This window comes from Ovis aries, chromosome 17 (genome assembly GCF_016772045.2).
Source record: "Ovis aries strain OAR_USU_Benz2616 breed Rambouillet chromosome 17, ARS-UI_Ramb_v3.0, whole genome shotgun sequence".
Taxonomy (NCBI): Eukaryota; Metazoa; Chordata; class Mammalia; order Artiodactyla; family Bovidae; genus Ovis; species Ovis aries.
This window is the reverse complement of record NC_056070.1, coordinates 49446609-49460880: the sequence shown is the minus strand read 5'-3', so window position 1 is coordinate 49460880 and position 14272 is coordinate 49446609. Positions and strand designations below refer to the sequence as shown.

The window sequence follows — 14272 nt, the reverse complement described above, 5'->3', positions numbered from 1 at the left end:
GGAAGTCCCCCATACTGTATACTTTTTAAGAGGCAGCTCTCTGCATAGCACAGGGAACTCTACTCAGTATTCTGTAATTACCATGAGGTTGAGCAAGGGAATTCCACGTGAAACATCATCCTAAGATAGGCCAGCACAGGGAAAACCAGAGAGAAAAGACACCAGGGCGGGCGTTGGAGGTGGGGTGGGGAGGGGAGCCTAACTGCACAGACATCACTACTACGAGGTCAGGGCAGCAGCGACTTATGCTTTTTGTTTGCTTTATACCACTTTTTTTTTTTGAATAGACAATACCAGCATATTAAGAAAATAAATCAAACAGTACAGAAAGAGCATGAATTAACCAACTAAGTTTTCCCCTGTCCTTACATCCCTGTTCTCTTCCTGAGGAACCACTATTCAAGGTTTTTGCTGTGACATATGTATACGGATGTGACATGGAGTCCTTATTTTTTGCATCTTGTTTTTCCTCTTTAAAAATGCAACTGTAGAGAATTCCTTGGCAGTCTGGTGGTTAGGGCTCCAAGTTCTCACTGCTCAGGGCTTGGGTTCGATGCCTGGATGGAGAGCTAAAATACTGCGAGTCACGGGGCAAGGCCAAAAAATAAAATAAAATATAAAATACAAATGCAACTCTAAGAGAGTAAGTCTTGAAAGTTCTTATCACACAACACAATTGAAACTCTGCATGGTGACTTATGTCAACTAGACACAGCAGTGATCATTATGCATTACATACAAAATACCAAATTATTGTGTTGTACACTTGCAACTAATAATAATGCTCTATAAATTTTGCCTCAATAATGATAATAATAATAATAAAGCAAAATCAGAAAAAAACCTGCAACTATAAAATTTTCTATATTAAACCGCATAAGGCTTTTAATCTTACCACTTTCCTGCTCCCAGGGTGTCACCTAAAAGTTAAGGGCTAGGGCATGCTGACCACCCAATATGCAGGGCCACGGGAAGGTGGAAGGGTCAGCTCCAGGTCTGAGTCTCTGCGTAGTCCCTGAGTCCCTGCGTGGGCAGGGTGAGGGCAGAGCCTGGGTGGGCAGAAAGCCTGTGATGCAGAAAGCTCAGCTTCTCTGTACATAGGTATGGGATTAAATCTTGGAGACAGAGTTTTGGATGAAGTAGAAAAGGACAGTTTTATTGTTTTGCCAGGCGAAGGGGGACATAGAGGGATAATGCCCTCAAATCCATGCCTCCCAACTTGGGGAAGATAGTGACAAGTTTTATAGTAATTATTCAAAGAGGGCGTGATCAGCTCATGGACCCTCTTCTGATGAGTTGGTGATGAAGTAAGTGGGAGTCAGCATCATCAACCTTCAGGGCCAACTGTCACACGCTTGTGGGTAGCACAACATCATTAACACTTAGCTTCTCCCACCTGAAAGGGGTTTTGGCTGCTGCTGCTGCTGCTGCTAAGTCACTTCAGTCGTGTCCGACTCTGTGCGACCCCATAGATGGCAGCCCACCAGTCTCTTCTGTCCCTGGGATTCTCCAGGCAAGAATACTGGAGTGGGTTGCCATTTCGTCCTCCAATGCATGCATGAATGCTAAGTCACTTCAGTCATGTCAGACTCTGTGTGACCCCATAGACAGCATCCCACCAGGCTCCTCTGTCCACAGGATTCTCTAGGCAAGAATACTGGAGTGGGTTGCCATTTCTTTCTCCAGGAAGGGGTTTTAGTGTCTGTAAAATAAAGTCGAAGATATTGCTGTGTGTATCCATTCACAGGGAAACAGGACTTTGCCCTAAGGCTGCTCTTGACTCTTTTCTCCTGGTCTTGCATCCCCTCCCTTCCCTAATTAACAATTGCTTAAATCTGCCCACTGGCACTCAGGCAAGGTCATGTAGGCTAAATAAAGGCTATTTCTTATAATCAAAGAAATTTGGGTCACAGAAAGGCTCCAGTACCCAGGAGCCCCAAAGGGCTCTGTACCTTATCATGTGGGCAGAGCTCTCTAGGGCTGCGACCCAGAGCTTGAAAGAAGGGCGTGGCCACATGAAATTTATCAGTCGGAGGAGTGCATCCTCCCAGACGCCTCCAGGGCATGGTTATCTTCTCCTGGAAGGATCTGGGTGTTGTCACACTGCGCTTTGGTACTCACCTCCCTTCCAGGGAGGGCCTGGGCAGCGGGGCCGGGCGGAGGTTACGGACAGGGACAGGGGTGGCGAATAGGCATTTCCGGAGATGGAACTGGGACGGGAGGTGGGGAGTGTGGGTGGGAGGTCGGGAGTGGGGTAGGGTCCGAAAGTGGTGAGGATGCGGAGTCGCTGGTGGAATGAACTAGAGACAGGACCGACCAGGACCGACCAGAGAGGCAAGCGAAGTAGGGGCGGAGCCTGGGTGGGCAGGGTGGGGGCGGAGCCTGGGTGGGCAGGGTGGGGGCGGAGCCTGGGTGGGCAGGGTGGGGGCGGAGCCTGGGTGGGCAGGGTGGGGGCGGAGCCTGGGTGGGCAGGGTGGGGGCGGAGCCTGGGTGGGCAGGGTGGGGGCGGAGCCTGGGTGGGCAGGGTGGGGGCGGAGCCTGGGTGGGCAGGGTGGGGGCGGAGCCTGGGTGGGCAGGGTGGGGGCGGAGCCTGGGTGGGCAGGGTGGGGGCGGAGCCTGGGCGTGTCTGGGCGTGTCGGGGGCGGTCTGGTCCAGAGCGCGCGAAGTCTGGCGGCTCCTGGGAGCTGGGGGTCACCCGCAACCGCTCTAGGGGTCTGGGTGTACGGGAATTGGTCTTCCGACGGGAGGAGGCCTGGACCGGGCGCGGACATCGCAGAAGCAGCACGGCCGGTGACTCGACTGCTAGTGACGCCCTGGTGTTCCGGGAGGCGGCGGGAGACGCAGGAGCAGAAGTAAGGCGAGGGCGGGCGGCTGTGGCGCTGATACTGGCGGCTCGGGAAGCATCCGGCCTCCAGGTGCTTCTGGGAGGAGGGAACCTGAACCTGGAGTTTGTGCGGGGGATCTGGCGAGCTGGCTGTTCGCCCAGGGGCGCCAGTGCAGGGGCGTGTCCTCCTCCCTGAATGGATGGCTCCTTTCTGGAGCCCTGGGGCTTTGGGGGCCAGTTTGCCTGCTCTTGCATCTCAAGGTGGTGCCCCAGTGTCGATAAAAGGACGTGGCCAAGGAGAGAGTTCTGTGGATGGTCTCTCAACTTCCTGCTCCCCGGTCAGTCAAACTGCGGTCCTGGGGTAGGCGTGGCCTGACTTCTTGCTTTACTACCTCACACGAGGGGTCCCTGCCCTGCTCCTAGTTCAGTCAACCTGTCATCACGGAAGTTGAAGAGAACTCTCATCACCTCCATCCCTACAACTGTGGGGTCTTACTCCACCGCTCCTAGATAATCCAGGTTTTTGGGCCCCCTTCTCCACAACTCTGGGGTCCCAAGAGCCGATGTTGGCCTACGGAGGAAGGCAAGATTACAGCGCTAGTTTCTTGCCAGGAATATGGGACCACCCGGAGGCACCTGAGATTGAGATAAAAGCAGTTTGGGGGGTTCGGGTAGAGAGACTGGGGGTGGGGGGGCTTCACCTTCAAGACTCTAATAAGGCCTGTGTATCCTGAAGAATTATTTGTTGGTGTTTCCCATAAGGAAAATTGCATTTCAAACCAAGTGGAGTTCAGAATCTGTAGTGCTCATAAACTATTGCTGATCTGACTCAGTTTCCAAGACTCTCATTTTAATTCTGTGTTTTACTTCCTCCTTTCCACTTTGGGGACAAAGGACACGGTTCACCATCTGTATACAGATTTTATTCATCACCATCTTTTCTGTTCAGGAGTCTTTATGTAAGAAGTACAAAAACCTCCTTTTTCTTAGATCAGGAATCAGAAAACTACAGCCAGGGGCCAAATCCAGTCCATCATCTGTTTTGTAGATCAAGTGTTAGAATACAGTGGCACATATTCATTGATTCATCATCTCTGGCTGCTTTCCTGCTCCAACAACCAAGCTGTGTAGTTGTGACAGTCTTGAAATTTTCTTTTTCTTCTTCAGTCCTTAAAATATTTGAGCTGTATGATGTAAAGCACAAAGAAATGCTGGCGAATACTTGCCTAATGAATGGATTTGTGAGTGGCAAGTGAATGGTGGCATGTGAGATTGGCTGGAGCTTCCTTTTCTGGTGTAATTATTCAGTAGGGCTGCATCTTTGCGGACCCCACCGAATCTTGTCTTCTCTTGTCTTGTCTGTCTGCTTTAGAAGATCTTTTTTAAGGAGTAAGATCGTCGTCATCGTCGTTGTTGTTCAGTTGCTAATTTCAGTCACTAAGTTGTGTCCAGCTATTTGCGACACGATATAGACCTCCAGGATCCTCTGTCCATGGGATTTCCCAGGCACGAATGCCGGAATGGGTTGCCATTTCCTTCTCCAGGGGATCTTCCCAACCCAGGGATCAAATCCTTGTCCTAGGTGGATTCTTTACTGATGAGTCACCAGGGAATCCTTAGAAATTAGCAGAGGGGTTCTAGTTGGCAAGGTACTGGGGACCAACCAAGATACTTGCAAGAGGTTGCCAGGTGGCCACCGTGGCCTTACTGATCCAGATATTGGGCCTGAGAAGTCCAAATGTGATTTTCCAACTCTACACCCTCAGAAAATTATGTCTGGATACAAAACTGTGTTATCTGTGGATATCTGGATCATAGGGCATATATTTTCTTACACTATTTCATCAAGTAGTAATGTTTTCAAACTCAGATAACAACTCAGATGGTGTTTATTACTTCTGTGAGAATGAATTTTGCATTCCTTTTAGAAGAAATAAGAAAGATTGCATGAGAAAAAGTAAATATATAACCAGAGTTACATAATTAGGAGACGGGCTCACATTTTTTTAAACTGTATATATTTAAAATTTTTATTTACTTATCTATTTTTGATCGCCCTGGGTCTTTGTTGCTGCAAGAGGGCTTTCTCTAGTTGCGGCGAGTGGCGGCTACTCTCTAGTCCTGGTGCATGGGCTTTTTATTGCCGTGGCCTCTCTTGTTGCAGAGCACAAGCCCTAGCGTGTGCAGGCTTCAGAAGTTGTGCTGTGTGGGCTCAGTAGTTGTGGCTCCCAGGCTCCAGAGTGCGGGCCCAGTAGTTGGGGAGCACTGGCTTAGTTGTGCAGTGGTATGTGAGATCTTCCTAGACCAGGAATCAAAACTGGTCTTCTGCACTGGCAGGTGGATTCTTAACCACTGGACCACCCAGCAAGTCCAGGTTTTCGCATTTTATGCCTCTTCCCCTCAACACTCTTCCTCCCCTTTTCCTCATTGGCCTTGCTTGTGCTGCTAGAAACACAGGCATGTTTGCTTTGGGATGCCAATGTGTGCCTATCTAATATTCCCATAATATCTATTGCATAATATTAATAAATATTGCTTATTTTATCCTTTCTGTTGAATTATGCTATCAGATGAGATGTTAAATGTAGACTCATGGGATGTGTCTGACAAAGTGAGTATATGAATATATTCCTAACAAAACATCCTGCAGAAGCTGTAATCTCTGAATTGTGACAACCTTAGGTAGAATCGTTTTAATAGAATATAACTTACAAACTGCCTGCAATACTGTGATAAGAATTTTAAAAGCTTTTCAGTGCAAAAACCCAGTGCTTTGGGTTAGAAAAGCAGAAAAAGTCTTGATTTTAAATAGTATTGTAATGAATGCTCATTGTGAGGCCGTGTGAGTAAATGAATTTGAAAATCACGTGATTATAAAGGAGGACAGAAGAGATTAGTAAAAGGAGCACATTTGAAAGTGTTCTAACAGCTAATGTCAAGCCAAAGGAAATGAGAGTCACACTAACAGGCTCCTTGTTTGGGGACTAGATACATTCAGAGAGCTTGGCAGTGGGGTTATTCTTTATAGAAATATTGTTGTCCCTGTTTCCTTGGATATACCTGAATATTTCTAAAAGTGAAAAACCAGGTCAACGTATATGTGCTTCTTTAGCTGACCCAAAGATGCACAGATCTGTAGTCCGAAGAGCTGCTATAGCTAATATGAAGACCAGGGAGCATGATCATAGATGCTTATTTATGTCAAATTGTTGGAGTTACTTGTTATTTAGCCACAGCTAACTGATACACCCACATTGATCTCTACCTTCTCTTCAATACTTTATCCTTTACTCCACATACAACATGTTTTAGAAACAATTTATGCATTACCTCACATTATTCTCTAGCTTTATTAATATATTATTTAAGACTGCAAATGAGAGAAACTCAATTGAAACTGGCTTAATGCACGGGGCAATTTGTTAGCTCACATAATAAATTCACATGGATCAAAGCGTTGAGATAATATTATTAGGATCTTCTTTTGTTCGGCGTTCTGAGGGTTTTCTTGTATTTCCTTGTAGGGGGAAGGTGAGACCCTAGAAGCTCTAAGTTTTCATTCAACCAGGTTAGTACATACTCAGAATAAATCAAAACTTTTCTTTTTCAGTAACTACAGATAGGGCACACAAAGGGCAAGCATGCCTTGAATATTGGAGTGAAATTCTTTTCAGCCCTCAAATAGCCTATTTTGTGATATTGGTGCATCTTTAAGTTGATTTGAAGGTTCTGATAGCTTACACATCGAGTGAACAGTGCTGGTAATCATGGTCTCTGAAGGAGAAAATTTAACTCTAAGACCAAAGATGGATCTGTTACTCAGATCGTGTAGCAAAGTTTTCTTAAAGTATAAAGGGACAGAGAAAGCTTCTGACATAGACATCAGAAAGGGGCAGAAAGATTACCCATCCTCACTAGATTAAGCAGGTCATTGTATACTTCTGAACTGGCTGCTGAGAAAAGGTTAAAACAATACCTCAAGGTTGTAAGAGTTTCACCTAACCCTTTCCCAAGGCATACTTCCTGAGGTAACTTCAGCACAAGATTAGCCAGGGAGAATGGGTTCCAGGCAATGTCTCTACAATGTCTCTGGGCAAGATATACTGTTGTTGTGTAATCAGGGGTACAACTCTTGAGAAATGGGTTCCCAGACAAGATTTGTTACACTTTTAATCAGTAACATATAGCCCAAGAAAAGAATTTCCATGAGCAAGACACTGGCTGTGTAATTACCAGCTCTGGACCTAAAGAAAAGCCAGTTCTCCGGTAATTGTTGTACAAGGCTTAAGGAAAGCATGAGCTAGAATGTTCACCTCCTCCTTAAAGTGCTCTAGACTCCCTGCCTAAGTTAACTCTCTCGGCTCAGTTCAGTTCAGTTCAGTCGCTCAGTGGTGTCCAACTCTTTGCGGCCCCGTGAATTGCAGTACGCCAGGCCTCCCTGTCCATCACCAACTCCCGGAGTTCACTCAGACTCACGTCCATCGAGTCGGCGATACCATCCAGCCATCTCATCCTTTGTCGTCCCCTTCTCCTCCTGTCCCCAATCCCTCCCAGCATCAGAGTCTTTTCCAATGAGTCAACTCTTCTCATGAGGTAGCCAAAGTACTGGAGTTTCAGCTTTAGCATCATTCCTTCCAAAGAACACTCAGGACTGATCTTCTTTAGAATGGATTGGTTGGATCTCCTTGCAGTCCAAGGGACTCTCAAGAGTCTTCTCCAACACCACAGTTCAAAACCATCAATTCTTCAGTGCTCAGCTTTCTTCACAGTCCAACTCTCACATCCCTACATGACCACTGGAAAAACCATAGCCTTGACTAGATGGACTTTTGTTGACAAAGTAATGTCTCTGCTTTCCAATATGCTGTCTAGGTTGGTCATAACTTTACTTCCAAGGAGTAAGCATCTTAATTTCATGGCTGCAGTCACCATCTGCAGTGATTTTGGAGCCTAGAAACATAAAGTATGACACTGTTTCCACTGTTTCCCCATCCATTTCCCATGAAATGATGGGACCAGATACCATGATCTTAGTTTTCTGAATGTTGAGCTTTAAGCCAACTTTTTCACTCTCCTCTTTCACTTTCATCAAGAGGCTTTTTAGTTCCTGTTCACTTTCTGCCATAAGGGTGTTGTCATCTGCATAACTCTCTCAGTTCTTTATAGTTCCGTTATGTAGCAAGCTCCACAGTGTGGCCCATTTTTTCTCACAGGCCTGGAATGTCCTCAGTCACTGTCTGCTGAATGAATATCCTTGTGTGTTTCATAATCAAAGACACCGTGAGTCTGTGCCAGCAGTCAGCTTGCTGTGTGACCTGCGGTTGATCAGGCAGGGTTGCTGAGGCACTAACAAAGCTTTTGTATGAGGCAGTCCATTGCCCTGAGCTGGGTCCTTGATATCAGATGATCAGATTTCGTTGCAGGCAACACTGCAGAAGTATAAGCTCAGTGAAACCCGATTAGCAGTAGCTCTCAAGGATGCAGAGTGTAATTGCTTATTTTCCTAAATAACAGAAACACACTGTGACTTAATTACAATAGTTTCCTTGTGTAATAGAATTGGGATGATTTCCAAGTAAGTATATCTTATATTAATGAGATTTGTTCAATCTTATTGGCGTTACTGTGAAATGCCTTCATGCTGCAGATTATTTTCTAAATTGCTCATGTCATCGGTGGAAGAAAAACATCTGATTTCCTTCTGGAGGTGAAATGTGTGTGTTTCAGAAAAGTTTCCATGCTCAGCTTTCCTGGGTGACAAGACATGATTGTGCAAACAAAAGAAAGCAAAAAAAAAAAAAAAAAAAAATCATGTGTCTCCAAAGCATCAGTGTTCGTTTTAATATCCACCATGAAACATCCATGTATTAGGAATTTTTTCACCAGGAGTCTGGAAAGCTGAATCCACCAATAGTCAAGGGTCTTAACATTTGAGACTGAACTCTGCCTCTGGGTATCAATAGTGTTACCAAATACTACCAAAACATTGGAGTTTGGAACAGAGAAATATTATTGTATTGCCATGCAAAGAGACACGTGGTAGTTCTATGCCCCCCAAACCCCAAATTCCCTGAAAGGTTTTAGCAGAGCATTTTAAAGGCAGGATAAAGGAGGGGCGTGGTTGGTTGCTGCAAACTGCTTGGTGTAGGGATCTTTTGTTCTTGCAGTTGTCTATGTAGGTCAGGTGATGATGCTCCTGTAAACCTCCAACAGTAATATTATTCTCCATTCTGCAACTTTTTATCTCTGTATGAAAGGAAAAGTGCTATACCTTTAAGGTCAGAGCCTTGAGGATCCGATGTATTTCAGGCTCTAGGCAACATTCTTAACTTATAACAAAAGCAATAAAATACAAAGGTGAAAGTAAAAGAAATAGATCTACTATGGAGTCAAATTTGTTCTTCCCTATTATAACATGGAGTTTCCCAAGGGTGCAGTGGTAAAAAATCTGCCTGCAATGCAGGCGATGCAGGTTTGATCCCTGGGTTGGGAAGATCCCCCGGAGAAGGGAATGGCAAAGCACTCTACTATTCTTGCCTGAAAAATCCCGTGGACAGGGCCGCCTCGGGGGCTATAGTCCATGGGGTCATAAAGAGTCAGACATGACTTAACAACTAAACAAACAACTAAACAACAACAATTACAACACGACCTTAGACAGATATTTAACATTCCTTTTCTCCAACTTGTTCACTTATAAAGTAAGTGAGACATTCCGTTATTGGGTAACTCCTAGAACAAGTGGTTTTCTAGGCATTAGGAAAAGAGCAGCCCATGTGGGTAGACTAGATTCTTAATTTCTTGGAGCTTACATTCTAGCAGCAAAGACAAAAAACACATAGCTGAATGAATAAATGAATAATTAAGCAAAGGTTAATTTGATGCAAATACAATCAGAAGATATAATTGAGGTGGGGGTTGTGACTTTGGGAGGAGGATCAAGAAAGTTCCTCTGAGAGTGGTAACATTTGAGTGGCAATTTGAATTATAAATCATTGTTGTTTAGTCGCTCAAGTTGTGTCTGACTCTTTTGCGACCCCATGGACCCCCCTTCTCTGTCTATGGGATTTCCCAGGCAAGAATACTGGCGTGGGTTGCCATTTCCTTCTCCAGGGGATCTTTCCAACCCAGGGATCGAATCCAAGTCTCCTACATTGCGCATGGATTATTTACCATTGAGCCACCAGGGAAGTGAGGAATGGAAAGTTTGGAGTGGGAACATTCCAGGCAGACAGAATGGCCCAGGGAGCCTTGAGATGGAAACTTATTGATGTCTTAAAATATCTTCAATTATATATTTCAGCCATTTCTCCTCTTGCAGAAATTTCAAAACTGTGTTCCATCTTTGGCATCATGTTTTCTCCATTGTCGTGGGTTGGATTTAATTGTCCTTACCTAGACTAAGCTTTCATTCAGACAATTTCCTAATGAATTGAATGTGTCTAATTAATTAAATTGCTTATGACTCCTTCCTAGATTTTTGCAATTTGTTTTCACCATTCCCAATCTAGCACATACCTCCTTCCTGGCCAGTTTTCTAATGTGATTAGCCAGCAGACACTAAAGCATAGAGGTAAAGAATCTGCCTACAATGCAGGAGACACGGGAGACAGGTGTTCCATCCCTGGTTGGAAATATCCCCTGGAGGAGGAAATACTCCAATATTTGTGCCCCCAAAATTCCATGGACAGAGGAGCCTGGTAGGCTACAATTCAAATGGTCGCAAAGAGTAGAATAGGACTGAGCGACTAAGCAAGCAGTCTCTATAGCATAGAGGAAGAAGAAAACGCTGCTGCTCAAACCTCACACATCCATGTATCCTGATTCCTTCCCAGTTACCAGCAATTGCCCAGGAAGTATGTCAAATTTAAAATGGTCATTCATCTAGTATTTATAGCAAGGGGTTGTGATAGGCTGGGACCTGGGACCTTTTGCTTGTAGCTGGACACTCCTTTCCTCCAGCAACAAAATACAAAGAAACAGCATGAGACTAAAAATAACTGTGTGGATGTGCAGTTGGGGGAAATTCTGAATGAAATATACAAAGAGACAAAAAAAAAAATCCCCCCCAAACCCCCAAAACCATAAACACAACTGCCATTTTGAAGAGCCTGGAGCAAAAGCAAGATTTGTACAGAGCATGCCCCCTGCGCTCAACACCACCTAAGGGGAGGGCAAACCACCTAAGCCATCCCTCTGGCCAGACCCATGGACACACCCCTGTGCTCTTCTGTGCTTAGTTGCTCGTCGTGTCTGACTCTTTGCGACCCCATGGACTGCAGCCTGCCAGGCTCCTCTGTCCATGGGGATTTTCCAGATAAGAATACTGGAATGGGTTGCCATGCTCTCCTCTGGACATACCCCTACCCTCACCCAGTGTAAGGAACAAGCTAGTCCACCCTCAGGAAGTGAGCAAGCAAGGGAACCTGTTACTTGTTCTGGCTCCCCGCTGTATAGCAGGGACCCCCAGTAAAGCCTTGGCTGAATTTCTTGTCTGGCCTCTAGTCAATTCCTATTGATTGGGGAAGGCCAAGAACCCTGGTCAGTAACAGTATGATGGTGTAATGTCCCAGCACTTCTAGGCAGTATTGATAAAATCGACATTGATAAAGATGCTTAGAGTAAGGCAGCTAATACATATTCCACATGTTGATCAGATAAGTCATTGCCTCTATGAAGGAATGCATGATTCTATGATGGGTCCACCTGCTATCTAGAAATACATCAATCAGTGATGATGGCCAGTTCAACTCAGCCCACTCCAGAACAATCAACAAGAAAGTCAGAGTAAGGTTGCCAGCAGTTCATATCCTAGAGCCCAGTAAATGTGCTGCTCCTTTTAATTCATGATTCAAAAATAAAATGCTTTGGCAACACGACAACCAGTTACTAATGGGGGTGACCTTGTGCAAAAGACAATGTAACTTTTGCATTTGCCTTAAAACAGGAGGTAATAACAGAATCTGCTTTGCAGGATTATAAGTTTGTTGATACATGCCACATGGTGAATATAACACCAACAAAGGACCCCTACAGTTATTATCAATTCTCATCGTACTCATCCTTGGTTGTCACCTTTGCAGTTAAAGCTCTCCTTGAATACCCAATTGAAAATAACAACTCTTAGTCATAAAAAACAATGGAATCATGTCATTTGCAGCAACATGGATGGACCTTGAGATTATCATACTAAGTGAAGTAAGTCAGAGAAAGACAAATACCGTATAATATCACTTATATGTGGAATCTAAAATGCAACACAAATGACCTTGTCTACGAAACAGAAACAAACTCACAGATAGAGAACAGACTTATGGTTGCTGAGGTTGTGGGAGGGTTGAGGGAGGGGAGGACTGGGATTTTAGGGTTAGCAGATGCAAACAGTTATACAGAGAATGGATTAACAGTAAGATCCTACTGTATCGTACAGTGAACTATACTCAATATCTTGTGATAAACCATAATGGAAAAGAATATGAAGAAGAATGTATAACCTGATAGCTTTGCTGTATAGCAGAAATTAACACAACACTGTAAATCAATTACACTTCAATAAAATAAATTTAAGAAAAAACAACTTGTTTTCACTCTCTATTCTCTTATCCTGCTTTATTTTGCTTCTTTTTTGTTTGGCATTAATTACCATCGACCTGCTGTATATTTATTTGATTGTTTATCTGTTTCACTGTAAAAAAACAATCAAAAAAACTTCCTGATCACTGAAGTCATCCTCCCTGAAGGATCATCCATGTCTAGGTAAGTGTGTTGCGTATAGTTGGTGCTCAGTACATACTTGTGGATTAAACAAATCAAAAGTATCACAATCAACCAGGCCTCGTGGCCGAGGTTGAGCTGTAGGGACTGGCCAGTGGCTGAGTCAGGTGGATAATGCAAAGGCAATTTTTATCTCTTCTTGCTCTATTCGCAGTTGGAGAATGAGCTGGAAAACAGTTGGATCACTGTTTTAGGCTGTCATCTCAGTGGCACAGTGGTGAACAATCTGTCTGCCAACAAAGGGGATGCAGGAGATGTGGGTTCAGTCCCTGGATTGGGAGAATCCCCTGGAAGAGGAAATGGCAACCCACTCCAGTATCTTTTCCATGGATAGAGGAGTTTTGTGGGCTACTGTCCATGGGGTCACAAAGAGTCTGACATGACTGAGCACACACACACTCATGGACAAAGACCTGCTTGAGCTTTGTAAAAATAAAGTCCTTCTGATATGCTAAGCATTATAGGTAGACTTTATTACATTATTACATGCCATAATGTGACATCAGGGAGTTTTACTGTCATCTTGATCTCTGCTGAGCTGAGATTAAACAACAGCCTAGTAGACACTGGCAGAAGGCATCTAGGTTTCATGGGATTATGAACCTCCTCTCTTTCATGAGAAGAAGGGCATTAAGAAACACCTTGAATAGTTTTTCCTACCCAAAGGCTGATAAATCATGATTGAAAGTGGAAAAGGAGGAATAGGCAGTGGTGACTTAAAGCATCATTTCATGGCTTTGGAAGATATGACCTGTGAATCACTAATCTGGATCCTACTTTGGCTATCTGATGTGAACAGCCAACTCTGGAAAAGACCCTGATGCTGGGAAAGATTGAGGGCAAAAGGAGAAGCAGGCAGCAGAGGATAAAATGGTTAGATAGCATCACTGACTCAATGGACATGAGTTTGAGTGAACTCTGGGAGACAGTGAAGAACAGGGAAGCCTGGTGTGCTGCAGTCCATGGGGTTGCAAAGAGTTGGACACAACAACTGAACAACAGTCCTTGGAATCAGTTGAAATACCAGGCACTTTAAAAATAAAAAGATGCTGAATTTAAACAGAATTTTCTGAGTGTTATCTGTGGATTCTAATTTGGAACCCTTTTGTTTTTCTTATTTTGATCCAGGAAATATACACTGTCCTCTTAAGTTTATTTTCTTATAAATGAACTCATTAAAATGCAGCAAAAATTAAACAAGCTTAATTAACTTAAGCAAATGTAATATTTTCATGGATTAACTGAAGGGAATAGGACCTAACACATTTATTTGTTATGTGAATCAAACGTATTAAATGACTAGCCTAATGATCCCTCTACAAACTAATACTTTTGTTTTAATGGAAAAGAGAGTTAATCATAAAACAACTCCCTCTAGCAACATAGAATGAATAAGTCATAGCAGACTGTCTTTCTAGATAATTAAAATTCAGATTTAGCCTTTTCTTTCAGAAATGTCTTATTTGATCATTTTATTTATTTAATTTTTAAATATTCATTTATTTATTTGGTTTTGGGCTCCAAAATCACTGCAAATGGTGATTGCAGCCATGAAATTAAAAGACATTTACTCCTTGGAAGAGAAGTTATGACCAACCTAGATAGAATATTGAAAAGCAGAGACAGTACTTTGCCACCAAAGTCCATCTAGTCAAGGTTATGGTTTTCCAGTGG

The 14272-nt window shown here is 43.9% G+C and overlaps 1 long non-coding RNA gene across 5 annotated transcripts in view; it reads left to right on the top strand.

The window, feature by feature from the left end:
* Positions 1-2632: 2632 nt before the first annotated feature.
* The window catches only part of LOC105602850 (uncharacterized), a 58651-nt gene continuing 47011 nt past the window's right edge, over positions 2633-14272 (top strand). For all 5 annotated transcript variants that reach the window (XR_009596858.1, XR_009596859.1, XR_009596856.1 and 2 more), the window contains exon 1: positions 2633-2852. This is a non-coding gene — a long non-coding RNA (uncharacterized LOC105602850). The remainder of the gene's footprint in view (positions 2853-14272) is intronic.